The sequence below is a fragment of the Pteropus vampyrus genome, unplaced genomic scaffold (genome assembly GCF_000151845.1).
Source record: "Pteropus vampyrus isolate Shadow unplaced genomic scaffold, Pvam_2.0 Scaffold353, whole genome shotgun sequence".
In the NCBI taxonomy this organism is placed as follows: Eukaryota; Metazoa; Chordata; class Mammalia; order Chiroptera; family Pteropodidae; genus Pteropus; species Pteropus vampyrus.
Window position 1 is genome coordinate 554,516 of NW_011889134.1, and position 15,467 is coordinate 569,982.

The following is a 15,467-nucleotide window of genomic DNA, read 5'->3' on the forward strand; positions in this document are numbered from 1 at the left end:
GATCCTAAGTTGACCCTTCAGTGTTTAACATACTGTCTTTGGTCTTTAATTCCTTTAACTTAAGAAAATGGGAAAAAAAAAAAAGGTAAATGGAAAAAAAAGAGAGAGTGATGCTTCTATTGGACTAAACCTCATTTAACTTCCAGACTGACCTTCCTTAAAGTTGAATCTTAGTATTATGAGGGATGGAAAGATCAAGAACTCTGGACCATCTCAATTTTCCATCTGTGAAAGGTGTTGCAACTAATCTTAAATGAATCAGGAAGCTTTTGCTAGAAATAAATGATAAAAAGATTTATTCAAAGTCTTAGGGTTTGCAAGTCAGAAACACAACTGAGTAGAATCCTAAGTGTTCCCAAAAAAGAAAAGCTGAGGGATCGTATATTAAAAAGTACTTTCTTGAGAAGAATCAGTCATTCTTAGCCTCTGAAATGGTCCGACGTGGTAATCCTCTAAATGACTGGTGGTCTGGTTAATGGACCTGGACTGAGTAGTCTGGATACGTGAATATTCTTTTTTTCCTCTTTCAGGGAGTAATCAGAGGGTTATCTGGAGGTTTGATGTATATCCAGGCATTGATACAGGACTGGAAAGTTCAAAAGTTCAAATTTCCAGGCTTGTTAAAACATGAATAGAATCATTTCCTCATACCTCAATCTACTTGACTTCAGTAATTTAGCAGCTTGACTATAGTGACTCCATTTTATTTCTTTATTCTTTAGTGTTCAAATTTTCAAACTGCAGCTACATCTATTAGGTTGAACCCTATGACATTGATTTCTGTATAGGTCAGAATGAGAATGTCAGCATTTAAGATGGTTCGAGCTAGTAGTTCCCTAGTGTAAGTATGGGAACCATTTGTAAGGATGTTGTGGTGTGAATTTCTTGCAAAGGTGGGATGTTGTCAACCTCTTAGCATTAAGGGTTGAAGCTGAAAGTCCTGGGAGAAAAGTATTATACCTCGACATTTATACATGAGAAACCTGAAGCAAAGGGAATGGCTTAGCCAGTGCTCATGCTGCTGACTGCCAACGCTGGGCCCTTTCACATGTGATTGAACGGTTAGATATAGGGTTCTGAGATGGTTCTGATAGTTTGATATTTCACTACCTTGAAACCCCATAGAGGAAGAATTAGATGCATACTTAGCCATCACAGCCATCTCTAAGTCCTAGTTTCAAAGCCATCTTCAACTCCAAATGGATCTCTTCCCAACCCCTCTCATCCGATTAGTCATGGAGCCTCTGAATTCTTACCTCAGAATCTCTCCCACGAACTCCCACCTCCACCACCTGGCCCGCACTCACTACCCAGGGATGCTCTGCCTCTAATATCATCCCCTTTAAAACATCATTCCATTAAAAATGTCAAGTGAGCACCTACTAAGTGCCAGATACTGCTAGTTACCAGAGACAGATAAGGCAACCCGCGTTTTGTAGTTTTAAAATATGTCCTCAAGTTCTTTGGTATTACTCCCTTCAGGAGATGACTATCAATCCCCCAACCCCCTTGAGTGCAGGCTGGACTTAGTGGCTCACTTATAACAAATAGAATAAGTGATGGTGCAACTTCCAAGACTAGGTAATAAAAAGCACTTGGTTTTCTCCTTTCTCTCTTGTCTTGGATCACTTGCCCTGGGATAATCCAGCTGCCATGTTATAAGGATGCTCAAGCAACTTTATGGTGAGGTCTACATGGCAAGGAACCAGGACCTCCTACCAAAAACCAACACTTAACTTGCCAGGCTCGTGAGTGAGCCACCTTAGAAGCAGATACTCCAGCCCTGGTCAAGCCTTCAGATGACAGCAGTCCCAGCTGACCTCTTGACTGCAACCTCGTGAGAGACCCTGTGCCAGAACCAGCGAGGTAAGCCACTCCCAAATTCCTGACACACAGCAGTTAAGAGATTATAAATGTTTGCCGTTTTAAGTCATTAAACCTTGTTGTCATTTGTTATGCAGCGAGAGGTAACTAATAACCCTGCTGAAGCTTATAATCTTTTAGAGAAGACAAAGGCATCATTACAATTCACTGTGATGATGGTGAATCAAAGAAGAACTTGAAATATATATAACCTATGAGTGCTAAGAAAACCTAACTTAATTCTGTCTGAGATATAGGGAAGAGGACATTTGGGCTGGACCTTTATCTAGAAGTATTTTACCAACAGAATGCAGAAGAGGGGTGGGAGATGAATTATGAAGACTTAAGGTAGAGCTGGATTGTAATGGATTTTGAATGTCTTGACATAAAATTATGACTTTCAACGTATACATATATCAAATTTTCACACTGTATACTTTAAAAACCTTATAATTTTAGTTTTCAATTACAACTCAATAAGCCGAAGAAAAATTTTTTTGATTGTGACTATTCTGCAAACAGTGGAAAGGAATGGGAAGTTTTAAAGCATAACCAAATTTGTCTTTAGAGACGTGTAAAGGGTTAATTAATTAGTTGTGGTAACTACTACAAGGCATACAGGAGTTGGAGTAGTAAAAACTTTGGGCCAGGATAACATAAATGATGGTGGGACCATTAAAAAAATGGAACAACAAAGGAAGAACAGGCGAAGAGAGAAGAAAATGGCCTCAGCTTTGAACAAGCTGGGCTTGAGGAGTCATGGGACATTCAAATCGACACTTTGACAGGTCACTTGGAAATTACTGGGTTGGATTGAGGAAGGGAACACCGGAATTAAAGGCATTTGTGGTTCATCTACCGTGGGACCGTTGAAGCCATAAGGTTAAGTATGTGTTCCCGGGAGAGTGTGCTGAATGAGAGGTCTACATAATCCTAGGGCACCCCAACACTGAAAAGAGAGGAGGAGGAAAAGGGAAAAGTGAGTAGAGGAAGCCGTGACATATGCATTTCACAAGGATGTGTTAAATCAGGCAGGATGAGAGTAAGACGAAGCCTCTAGATGCAGGCATCCTGGCCTTTGAGAGCCCACCCTTAATTGGACATTGGAATAGGCTTAACAGTGGGTAGAAAATGAGAATAGGAGTGAAAGCAGTCTATTCTTTTAGAAAATTTGGTAAGAAAAAGAGAAATGGATGGTGTTTGAGGGGATATAGAGGATCTAAGGAAGGATCTTTGAATTATACTTATTTTTTGGGATTGGAGCATGTTTGGAGACAGATAAGAAACCAGAGAGAGAGAGGATTTGAAAGACTGAAATTATTAGAAATATGGGAGATCACTGATGAAACCAAGGAGGAGGAGAGTAGAAGGTGACTCCAGCAACAGGAGGAAGGAAAACTCCTGAGAGGGTGGGGCAGGAACCTAGGAGTGGGTGAATATATAGTTACATCTAGAGGTAGAGGAGATAATAACCTCTCGTGTTTATATTGCACTTTACGGTTGCCCTGTGAGGGAGGCAAGATGGTTATTACCAACTCCTTCTTATAGCTGTTCCGAGACACATGAATGACCAAGGGCCACCTAATTAGTGGGTAGCTGAACCAGAACTCAGATCAGAAGGTCAGCATGAAGTTTCCTTTGCTGGACCATATTGTACCCTTTCAGGCTTCATAAAGTATGGCACTGATGAGGTAGGCACCATCTGTCCCTCTCTGTGTCTGTGTTCCACTCACAAGGCACTCGTTCCATGTCCCTCTGCCTGAAAAGTAACCATCCTTCAAGAGAAAGAGCATGTACCTCTTCCTTCACAAAGCGGTCACCGCGTGCACACCTCTCAGGTAGCAGCAGATTCTCCTACAATCCATGTGTTTGTCTGTGAGTTTTGCCCCATTTTGGATGGTTTGACCCTTCAGGGCAGAAATCTAGCCATTCACCATCATATTCCAACACCATCAATTGTCCCACATGGTAAGTTTTCATCAAGTGTTGGTCGAATGAATGATTGAATGAGAGATGCTGTGCCACGATTGGCATAAATGTGACCACTAGCCCCAAGAAGTGAAAAATGTATTTTCTCACATAACAAGATGGCCCCTGTTAATTTGTTCCCAGGGATAAGTGATTCGTCAAAGATTAAAGTCTTATTATCCTCCTAATTTGCCACTCTGTATTTGCTTTTGTCTTGGGCTTATCCTTCGTTGTCAGTAAGTGGCTGCAACAGCACCAGGCATTCTATGCTTCATACAAGACCCAAAATTCAGACAAGAAGAGGAGGGGCATTTTGAAGTGTGAAGAAAACTTTCCCAGAAACCCCGGAATCCCTTATGCCTCATTGGCCAAAATTGCATCACATGCCTGTTCCTAAACCAGTCATTGGCAAGGTGAGTGGACCTGACACGATTGGATTAACTTCAACAGAAAGTTATCCTCAGAGGGACTGAAGAAATTGCCAGCCTTTTCTGAAGATCCTGGCTACCCCTTACCTAAACAAAATAAAAATTCTACTGGCACAATTGCTGTAAGTATTCTCATAGGTTAATACATGTAATTAATATCTGCAAGTTCCAAATGTGGCTACTAGAAGCATATTGTAAGCTTAAATGTGAACTTGTCCTTGTGCACCAACAGCTCCCATACTCATGTTCAACACATCCTGTGATGAAACTTAATTCAGCTCTATCCTGCTAGAACTCAAGCTCCAAACACAGGGATCTTTGTTTTGTTTCTATCAGTAGTGCTTAGAACAGCACCTGGAATATAGTAGGATTCAATAAATATTTATTAATTGAAAAAAAAAAATCTGATGGCAAGGAAAAAGGGGAGGGTTGGCATGGAGCTGGCACCCAGAAGCATCTGCACCATGATTTTTTCAAGGCTCTTTACTCTTTATGTTTTTGCTTCTTTGCCTCACAGGACACACGGAACTTTTGCCCAAAATGAGCCTTGCTTTCTGGTTTCTGTACACTAGGCACATGAGCCTTGCAAATATCACCAACCTAACAGTCACTGTTAGTGTCTGGCTGAAAGAGCCACAGCTTGATAAAGTGAAGTAAGTGCTTGTGCTCTGGCAGTCTAGCATATTATGTCAGGCTCAACAGCATCTTTCACCAAAGGATGAAACTTCACAGCCATCAGACCTCCTTGCTCCCAATATTACAGCAGTTTAGTGTAATTAGGCATGTACCAAGGGCAAGGTGGTGGGAATGGTCAGCTGTGGGGGTGGGCACCAAAGGCTTGCATCATTTGTAATGAATTTTAAAACAATGATAAACCTCTAAAGGCAATGATATCCTGGACTAAACTCTGCAAGAGAAAAAGGACAATAATGGAAACACTGCTAAAATCCAAATAAAGTCTATAGTTCGGTTAATACTATAATACCGATGTTACTTTCTGTGTTTTGATAAATGTGCCATGGTTATATAAACTGAGTGAAAGATATATGGGAATTCACTATTCTATTTGTGCAACTCTCCTGTACATCTAAAATTACTTCACATTTAAAACCTTTTCAAATGATAAAACTGACTGAAAATTGGTCTGCCTTTTTACTATCACCATGATAATTCTAAACAATGTTAGTGATAAAAACACTTTCTCCCTCACCCAAATCTTTAGGTCTAAGTTCTAAGCAATTGTTGTAATTCCTGTTCAGTCTTAATACATATGTAAAGTTCAACTTAACACATTTTTACTATTTATTTTACAGATTTAGTAAACATTGCATTCCATGTGCAAGTTAATCCTAGGAACTCTTATAGATACAATTGACCCTTGATATAGGTGGTCTCAGATGCCCACATTTGTTTTGAGTAAGTTCATATCCAATTTGGAGTTATCCAGGCTTAATTTCAGCACAGTCATGTCTCCGACCCTAAGATACTACAGAATCTTGCGTTTGGACTGCAAATTTGAAACAGCGTTAGCACAGTGATTTTAAAGACAAAGAAACAGAACTTGTTACTTTAATTCTGTCGTTCTGTGTGACCACTTACAGCTTATTAAAATTATGTTATATTTAAAATTCAAAATGATGAAACAGTGCAAAATGCCATGTCATGTGTCATGATGATATTCGGATTCTTTTTTTCCATATAGAGGAGCAGGGTGTTAAAAACGATCAGTTCCATGCATTAAATATGTGAGAAACGAATGTAATTAAGATTCCAGGTATTATAAACTACTTTAAAGATCATATATCCTCTCCCCTCATTTTATAGATGGAAAAGAAGGCCCAGAAACTTGTTGTAGCCAACAAGGATTTAGTGAGTTGAGGTGAGGATAGGAGCTTCTGTCTCCTGGCCCAGTGCTCCTAGCACTGTCTCTGCATCTCATGCTGCTCTCCTTTAGCAGACAGGCAATAACTCAGAAAAACCAAGTCCCTTGTCCAATGTCAGCTGGTGACTCAGCGGCAGAGTAAGACAAGGGAACCAGGACTCCTGACTGCTCAAGGCTCTCATCACTGCCCCGTTTCCTCTTTCCAGCTCTCATTCAGCTAGAGACAGATTAATTCCAGACGACTAACGAATGTTCCACCTGACATTCAGATGGGAAGAGGGGGCCAATTTTAAGAAGAGACACAGCTCAAGTCGACATTAGAAATGAGTAAATTTCAGTCAGAATTCCCACAAATAGAAAAACCCTGAATACAACATTAGGAGAGCAAAGGGACAATTTTAGGTGTCGATTTTCACTGAGTCCTCCAATTGGGGGGTTATCGTTTCAATGGATAGTATACTGGGAATTTATACTATCCACAAAAATGCTTATCCTTAGTTTTTCTTTTTTCAGGGAGAAAGCAATAATTATCAGAATGGCACCTTCATGATGTAACGGGCCATCACACCGAGGAAAATCTCAATAGCAAGAACTCTGTGGAAAGAAGGTTTTCATGAAACACTGTTAATAGACTGCCCTGCCTGCCTTCCCAGGCAACTCTCTTCTAGACTGGGGTAAAAGGTAAACCTTATCTTGATTAAATTTAAGCACCTCCCTGTGAACGTTTTTAACCAGCCCTTGAAATTCATCCTCTCTCTGTTTCTCAGATCACAGCCCAATGTTAGGAATCATTCATTTGTGAATTGTCAGGCATGGACACTATAGGCAACTACTGGGGTTCTGTCTTTGCATGGCTCCCTATCACAATAATTGATTAGGTATGCCCTGCTCCCCACTGAGCTACAATTGACCTCCTATCACATGCTCAGAAAGATGATGGATGGGTGGATAAATAGGTAGATAGATGGATAGTAGGTGGATGGGCAAAAGAGTAAATGAGTGAATAGTCGGATGGGTGAGTAGATAGATGAGTAGAGAGATGGATGGATTAATAGGTAGATAGGTGGATAGGTGAGTGAGAGTTGGAAAGGGAATGGTTAGATATGTGGAAGAGTGGATAGGTAGATGAACTAATGGGTCAATATGCAGGAATCTATACTATCCCATCTTTATATTGGTGCCCAAGGTACCTCTATAGTGAAGGATTCCCAGGGGGATTCTGCTTCACACAGGAGATTTGTTCACAATCAAAGCTATATTTAGGATAGGTAAAACTTTGCCTTGGGGTAGACTTTAAGGCCCTGAAAGACAGGAATCATAGCTTTCCATCTATGTGCCTTAGTAGCCAGCTCATTCCCTGGTGCATAGTAGGTGCTGAGTGAATATTTGTTGATAAAAATGAGTGAATGAATAAATGACTTAAGAAACACAAGGAAGGCTCCTCCTGACCTTGAAATATATCCCCATATCCCCATATTCTGATTTTCTGTGTTTATATTCCAATATTAAAATTTCATTCTTTCATAAATCAATCATGCACTCAGAAAGTGTCCAGTTATGATGCAAAATATTCTGAATGTTAAATGCATTAAACCCTTTCCATCTGTTGTTTCTTTAGTAGGGATTAGCTGGTCACATTGATGTCTCTCTTGATTCTTTACTGATGAGGCTGGACATGGGGCAGGTCCCGAGGTTTCTCTGAGTGGACTGAAGTCAGAGATGGCCCTTTGCAGTAGGAATCACCAGGGCTGTGGGAAGAGACCAAAAGATTCTCCTCTCTCCTGACCTCCACAGCTAAGCCCTGGCCACAGTGCCTTCTCAGCAGCCCCTTCCCCTGATAGGATGAGAATTCCTCACTTTGTCCCACTGACTTCTACAAGCTGGTTGGGGCACTGAGGTGAGGTAAGAAATGAAGAGAGAAGAGGAAAAGTGAGAACAAGAAAGTAAACATGAGAAAAAGGGAGACACAGGACAGTAAAGAGAAAAGAGAAAAAAGAGGAAGCGAGGCTGGATATGGGCAGGGGGTAGATTATATTTGCAGCACAATGCCTCTAGTAATAGTATCATCATTATCTTGCCTGAACAGATGTGCAAGGATTCCATCTACTCATTATACAACATGAAAATGGAACACATTTCTATCAGCCTCATCAGAAATCTTGGCAGATGCTGTCAGAAGGTGCACACTGCTTCTGAGATGTGATTTTTCAATAGTGTATACTGTACTTTTTGATTGGGGTTAGGAAAAAGAGGAAAAAGGCATTGATTGTACTACTTTTTAAATTATTATTATCATTATTTTGAAATTCCTCTTTCCAAAAGGGTTTTGCCTTAGACCACACTGAGCTCCTTCAAATAGCCATGTCAGCATGACCTGTGGTCTGGGGCCAATCAGCAGTCTCTGGGTGACATCAAAGCCCTGTGCCAAAGACTCATTCCTTTGAAATAGTCCCCTCTGTCCCATCTTGAGGGCATGTACTTTGTGGCTCTCACCTCCCTTTACTCCACCATATTCAAAGCTTCTATTCCCCTCTATTTCATTTCTTCTCTGACTTCAATGTCCCTGTCTCACACTAAGACGTCTGAAGTGCGTGGTTCAAGCAAAGAGCATTTTGTTCCCAGCTGAACGAGGCTCAGGGAGACCGGCAGTTCCAGAGACAGGAGTGGGCACCGTTATTCACTGAACTAAAGCCATGCAGTGTGCTAGTTCCCCACGACAAACACCACCTTTCCCTGGGAAGGCAGCCAAGGCCTGGAGCCCTGTGTAGGAAATCCCCTGTGAGAGGCCCTTCCTGAGCTTCACAGAAAATGGTTCTTTTCATAGGCTCTGAGTCCCCTTCCTTTCTAGCCATAAAGGCCCACATCACATCCCCTGTCCTGGCCTTCCACACTCTGTTCACATGCCAAGTGCCCCCACCCAGGCGCCTCATGGCTCCTGCACCCCTTCTGCTTCCCCCCCACGTCAGCTGGCTTCCCCAGTCCTCAGAAAGCCTCTTCCTTTCCCTGGTCAGGCTGCCGACTCCCCTCCATCCAGCTCTCAATGCTTCTGACATGAAACTGTTCTATGCCATGACCTAACATCTCCAGAGGCTCCTCACAGGTTGAACAGAAATGATTTGTTGACTTTGCCAGATTAGCAAGGGGAGCAAATTCCACAGATGCCTCTGTCCCTCAGTCTCAAAGTTCAGACCTCCTGGTGGATAGCAGGAGTGAGGTGATGGAGACAGCCTAGGACTTGGGAGAATAGCTGCAACAATCACTCTTTATGGAGCAATTACTAGCTGGCAGGCGATTATCTAAGCCTTTTTCATGGATTTATGTATTTAATCCTGTCAACAACCCTCTGCAGTAGGCACTATTACTAGCCTTATTTTACAAAGAGGAAATGGAAGCCCAGAGATGGCGAGTAACTTGCCCAAGGCCCCAGACTAGTAAAAGGCAGACAGATTGGAGGTGTGCCTGGAGCATGGCACTCTGCACCCACCTGACTGCCTCTCCTGGCATGCCCTGTGGGTAGCAGGGTTCTTGGATTTCTCTGCCTCTCCTTAGGTGGTTCATTTCAGGCCAGCCATGCTCATTTTTTAAGTCTCTTTTCCCTAATCAGAAAAATTGTGGCAGTGAGATGATTTCTTGGGGCACTTCCCTAACGTGGTGCTGTGATATTTTTTCCCTTAATTATAAAGGTACTCAGAAAGATCTCCAAACTTTCTGGACTTAGGGCCAGTCCCAGGTAAAGGGATGAAGTAGGTGGCAGAATTGAACTTCAGTGACCCCTAAAGTCTCCATCTGTGTAATGTTTCCCTCTGTCCTGACCAGGCCTTTGGGTTCCCAGGGCAGAGTTCCAGGGTGGGTACAGAGTTTGTACGTCACTCAGTGACTTGGAGGACACACAGACCCTGCACATCAACATGAGTTAACCTGAACCCCTTATTTTTTTTTAAAGTGTCAATAATAATTTTTAAAAATTAAGGTATAATTGACATAACATTATATTAGTTTCAGGTTACAATGTAATTATTTTTGTATATATTGCAAAATGACCACCACAATAAGTCCAGTTAACAGCAATCGCCATACATAATTACAAAATTTTTTTCATGAAAGGAACTTTCATGATCCACTCTCCCAGCTACTTTCAAATATGCAATACAGTATTATTAACTATAGTCACCATGCTGTACTTACATTCCCAGGACTTTTTCATTTTATAACTGGAAGTTTGTACTTTTCGACCCTTTCTCTCATTCCTCTTGCTTCAGGCAACCACCAATCTATTCTCTATATCCATGAGCTGGTTTGGGTTTTTTGTTTTTGGTTTTAGATTCCACATATAACTGTGATCAGACAATATTCATCCTTTCCTGTCTGACTTAGCATAATGCCCCCTAGATCCATCCATGTCATTGCAAATAGCAAGATTTCGGGGGTTTAATGGGTGAATAATATTCCAGTGTGTATATATACCACATTTTCTTTATCTAGGCACCCACTGATGAACATTTAGGCTGTTTCCGTCTTGGCTATTGTAAATAATGCTGAAATGAACACAATGATGCAGATATCTTTTCAAGTTAGTGTTCTGATTTTCTTCAGATAAAAACCCAGAAGTGGAATTCCTGAGCTCCTTATTAAAAGAGAGCTGTCCTTTGAGTACATCCTCATTTGTAACAGGAGTGAACACTCGCTAGTGCTAAGCTCAGTTGAGCTCAGCAGTTGCTCTGGTCCAACTCTCTTGGGCAAGAGGGGAGTGACAGTTCACGCTTTGATATGAGACATGTGAATAAAAAAGGGTCTCTGCAATAAATCTGACAAGTTCAGTGATTGGAAGCAACCTCACAGGGTGATCTGATCATTAAATCCTAACTGGGCAGGTAGGTCATGGTGGGTAGTCAAACCCCAGGCATATAACTTCTTTAGTAAACAGTGTATCTTTGGCTTAAGCAATCCCTGTCCACTGTTCTTGTGCATCTAGGTTAATATACCTTTGAAATGCTAGTGTAGTTATACCCCTTGGTGGTATAACCACCCTCAAGGGAGCACATAACCTTGTTAATTATCCTGCACCTTGCCTTCTCTCACCTCCATGTAATCTTCCTTATGTTCCCCCCTTAATTCCAAATGTATAAAAGAAACCGCAAAACTGTCATTCTCCGGAGCATTTGAGATCTTGCCTCCCAGGGTATTGTCAGTTTGGCTCATATAAACCTTTACAAGAATTCTCTACAGGTTTGGACATTTTTACGTCGACAGAGTCATAAATATTATTTCAGATACCAGGGGCCACATGATTAGAGAAGTCACACTCCTCTACCAAGAACCCCTTAGTGACTGGCTATTGCCTGTTAGAGGAACTTTGCATCCTTTAGTGTGACTTCAAGGAGCTCCATGAGCCCACTCTCACCTTTCTGTCTTGGCCTCTGTCTTTCCTAGAAACTCATGAGTACCTCTCCTGCCAATATGACTGAGCCGATAGCATCTTAAGAGTTAATCCTTACCTTTGGTGGAAGATTTATAGTTGATTCTAAGATGCACACTGTTTCTCATTTTAACATTTTACTGATTTAACATTGCTCTTACAATTGATAACATGTGATTATTTATTTGGCAGCACTTTTTCTTTAATAGTGGTTCGTAAAATAATGGTTTATCTTGCAATCAAAGGCACCTCAGATTTGATGAAGTATGGTAAGTACTATTTTCCAGGTTTGAGCTCCAGAAGCTCAGCCAGAGGCTAGGAACCTGTGGCTGATACTTAAAATGTTTAATGACTGGATGAATTAGAACAGAAGACAGGTGAAAACAATTGTCATGTCTGTCCTGGGACTTACCTGATCCCCATAGAGACTTAAGAAATGAGCATGGCCGGCCTGAAGTAAACCACCTAAGGACAGGCAGAGGAATCCAAGAATCCCGCTACCCCCAGGACATGCCAGAAGAGGCAGCCAGGTGGGTGCAGAGTGCCATGCCCCAGGCATATCTTGAGTCTGCCTCTTACTAGCCTGGTACCTTGAGCAAGTTACTCACCATCCCTGGGCTTGAGTGACATGACCATCAAGTGGCAGAACTGGGATGCTAATATAGGTAAGCCCTTGCCCTTTCACTTTTCCATTTGACATTTTAGAGGAGACACTGCCCAACTCAAGTCTTGAAGGACTGATTTCCCTCATTGCAGTATAAGCACCTTGAGCGCAAGGAATGAATAAGTCATTCTTTATTGACCCTGCCAGAGTCAGTGCGTGCTGGTCAAAGTTAACAACTGCCCCTGGGAGCCTGGAGGGGGAAGCTCTGATTTGCAGTGTTTTCCATGTACATACTGCCATCATGCCTGACTTCAAGCTCCCAATGTGACAATACCAAACAAGGAGTGGAAAAGAGATGTGCAGAAGTACGGTGAGTACCATAATATGATATTTCTACCACACAGACACAATAGAGGTGAATAACCTCGAGAACACAAATCATGGTAAAATGTAGTGAAATAATCAGGAAGTAAATGAGTTTGGATTATTTATTACCTTTGTTTTAAATCTAATTTATCCAATTTTAATTTTATGTAACTTAGTCTTTAATAATTATGGTGTTTAACAGCCAGCTTGCAGATTTCCTGAAAATTTAACGCTTAAGTTCATGACTGGTTTGAGCTGGCTCCAGCACACCACTGCTAGAGTCTAGTCTGAGGCTTTGCTTTTAATAGGCACTGGAATGGTGGTGCGGATGCTAATAAAAAGAATATGATTATTCACTAATGAACTTTGAATAGAGCTGGTAATCCAGATCCCATATTCTTTCTTGTGCCTGAGAATTTCTTGGTTCCATCGCTCATACTTTTAAGGCTAAACAAATAAATACTAGTTGAGGGTGGAGACCAAAGAACAGCCAAGGCTCCAACTAAGGGCTGTGGATGCAGGACTGCCCAGCGTCCGGGTGGGGCCCTGTGACTGCTTCCTGTTCCAAACGGTCCTGTGCAACTGGACTTGAGCAAGTCCCCGAGCTGTAACTGTCTCCTCTCCTTGCCCGCAGCAGAAGTATTGAAGAAAAAGTACCAGTCGTATTATTATTCTATTACATTCCAGAAAGGACAGCCTCCCAGGAAATGGGAAGCCGAGAAATAAGTAAAAATTGCAGTAAATTCCAAGTAAATTGCAGCTTCCCAAAGACTCAAAGAAGTCCTGCACTTTGGCTATCTTAACCTTTTGTTATGGGTGCAGTGCTGATGTCACTGGAAACTGGAGTAGGCAGGCACAGTTTAGGGAGGGAGAGGGACAGCTGGTGAATCAGCTGTGTTGCATTACACTCAGCACTCTCCCTGTCTTGGTTCAGGGATTGTACCATATATGGACTCAGGCTTGGGAAGGCGGTCCCGCTGATTTGCTTCGGGGCTCCCTTAAAATTGCATTTTGGGATTAGATCATTGTTACCAGCAAAAGGGAGACCCCAGGAAGGTTAGTCAGCATGAAGAAATCGGGGCCAACTGTGGTCTGGCAGGGAAAAGATGAAAAAAGAGGGTGCAGCCCCTTTCCAGCCTAGCTGCCCTGGGAATGAAGGCCAGAGTCTGAGAAAGCTGTGGGAGTGACTCTTAACAGTGGTTCCAAGGGGAGGGACTCGCCGGAGGACCAGCCCCCTTCTGCAGATGCCATTCTGCCTCTGGCTGGCCTGGGGCTGTAGGCCCTTTATCCTGAAGCTGATTCAGACAAGACCAGTAACTCCAAATTTTCAGATGAGAAAGGCAGCTTCCCTGACTGTAAGTGAAGGTAGCTACGATGCTGCTGAAGGGACAGAAACCATACTGGCCAGATGAGGCACAGTCCAGGCTCTGAGTGATCCTGAGGTCAAGATGGGTTCACCCAGGTAGAACACAGCTAGTTAACCTCCAACCCCCCACCATCAGGCGGGACTGGGTCAGCCCAGTGTGACACAGCTGGGAACGTGAGAATCAAGAGAAACATAAAAGGAAAGGGGGATGGGCAGTGATCTGGGAAAGCGGCTTTTAACAGATGGCCAATAAATTAGATCTAATTTGTAAAGATTAACCAACTTTTTTTGTTGTTGTTTCAGCAATTCGGTTGCTTTAACTTTTTTTTTTTTTAAGGACCAGCTTGAATGATTTCAGGATGCTTCTCAGTGGACCTCTTGATTTGGTTCAAAAGACCAGAACCATGGAATACTCTACCACAGTGAGAATGAACTACTCTATGCAAAACCCAGACAAATCTCACAAACATAATGTGAAGCAAAGGAAGGCAGACACAAAAGAGTACTGTGAAATCCCATTTATATCGAGCTCAAAAACAGACAGAATCGATCTGTAATATTAGAAGTCAGGATAGTGGTTCCTTTGTTGTCCCTAGTGACTGGGAGGGGCAAGAGGGCTTCAGGGGTGCGAGTCAAGTACTAATTCTTTGTCTGGGTCCTGCTTACACAGACGTAGACACACTGAGCTGTCCACTTATGATCTGTGCACGTCTCTGTATATTATATTTTAAGCAAAAGTTACCTTAAAAAAAGGAACCAGAATGGAATCTTGTGAAGTAAATCTCGTGAAGGAAGAGTGAATGAATTCCTGTGTGTCATCCAAAAATAGCCTCTGCAGGTCAGTGAGGCAGGATGGCACTAGCACCGGGCTAGGCGTCAGAAAACCTGATATCCAACCCCGCTTCTCTTATTCGCTGGTGCAAGGGTCTTGGGAACTTAGCTTCCCTGCTTCTCACTTCCTCTGCTGCAGAACAAAGAGGTTGGATTTGATTAAATGATCTCAGAGAGAAGACTCCTTTCCCACCTGTTTCAGGGGAGATGGAAGAGGATTGAATGTTCATTTTGCCTCTCGTGTGATTTTCTTATAGAGGAAACAGTACCAGTTGTATTATTATTCTATTACATTCCAGTTAGGCTTGATGAACTCACAGATCAGTTTTCACGCTGTCAAAATACATACACATGTGTGTACACTCACATACACACACACATATATGCACACCTAGGAGTATTTGGCCCTCCCGGCATCCTCTTATTACCTGTCATCAGCCTTGAATTTCCCACTCATCTCCCTCTTCACCTTCATTTCCGCCGTCCTTGACCTTAGTGTGCACACATCCTAGAGCCACCATATAGAGTGCCACACACTGGATAGCTTAGAACAACTGAAATTTGGGGGTCTCACAATTCTGGAGGCCGGAAGCCCAAGAGCGAGTGTTGGTAGGGTCGTGCTCCCTCTGAGGACTCTCACGCTCTTTCCCTCCATCCTGGGTTCTGGTGGTCTCAGCTGTTCTATGGCTTGATTAACAAACACGAGAAGTGCTTGCAATGGGGCCCAGCGCAGTTAGCATGTG

At 42.4% G+C, this 15,467-nt stretch overlaps 1 long non-coding RNA gene across 8 annotated transcripts in view; it reads left to right on the top strand.

Moving 5' to 3' along the window:
* Positions 1-14,953, top strand: part of LOC111731196 — a 17,128-nt gene extending 2,175 nt beyond the window's left edge. Inside the window, exons 2-8 of one of the 8 annotated variants that reach the window (XR_002776988.1) lie at positions 1,649-1,866; positions 2,652-2,745; positions 4,073-4,244; positions 6,655-6,822; positions 11,983-12,087; positions 12,263-12,531; positions 14,231-14,953. This is a non-coding gene — a long non-coding RNA (uncharacterized LOC111731196). Of the gene's footprint in view, positions 1-1,648; positions 1,867-2,651; positions 2,746-4,068; positions 4,245-6,083; positions 6,139-6,654; positions 6,823-11,982; positions 12,088-12,262; positions 12,532-14,230 lie in introns of all 8 variants that reach the window. The other 7 variants (XR_002776985.1, XR_002776986.1, XR_002776987.1 and 4 more) reach the window with 7 other exon arrangements.
* The last annotated feature ends 514 nt before the right edge of the window (positions 14,954-15,467 follow it).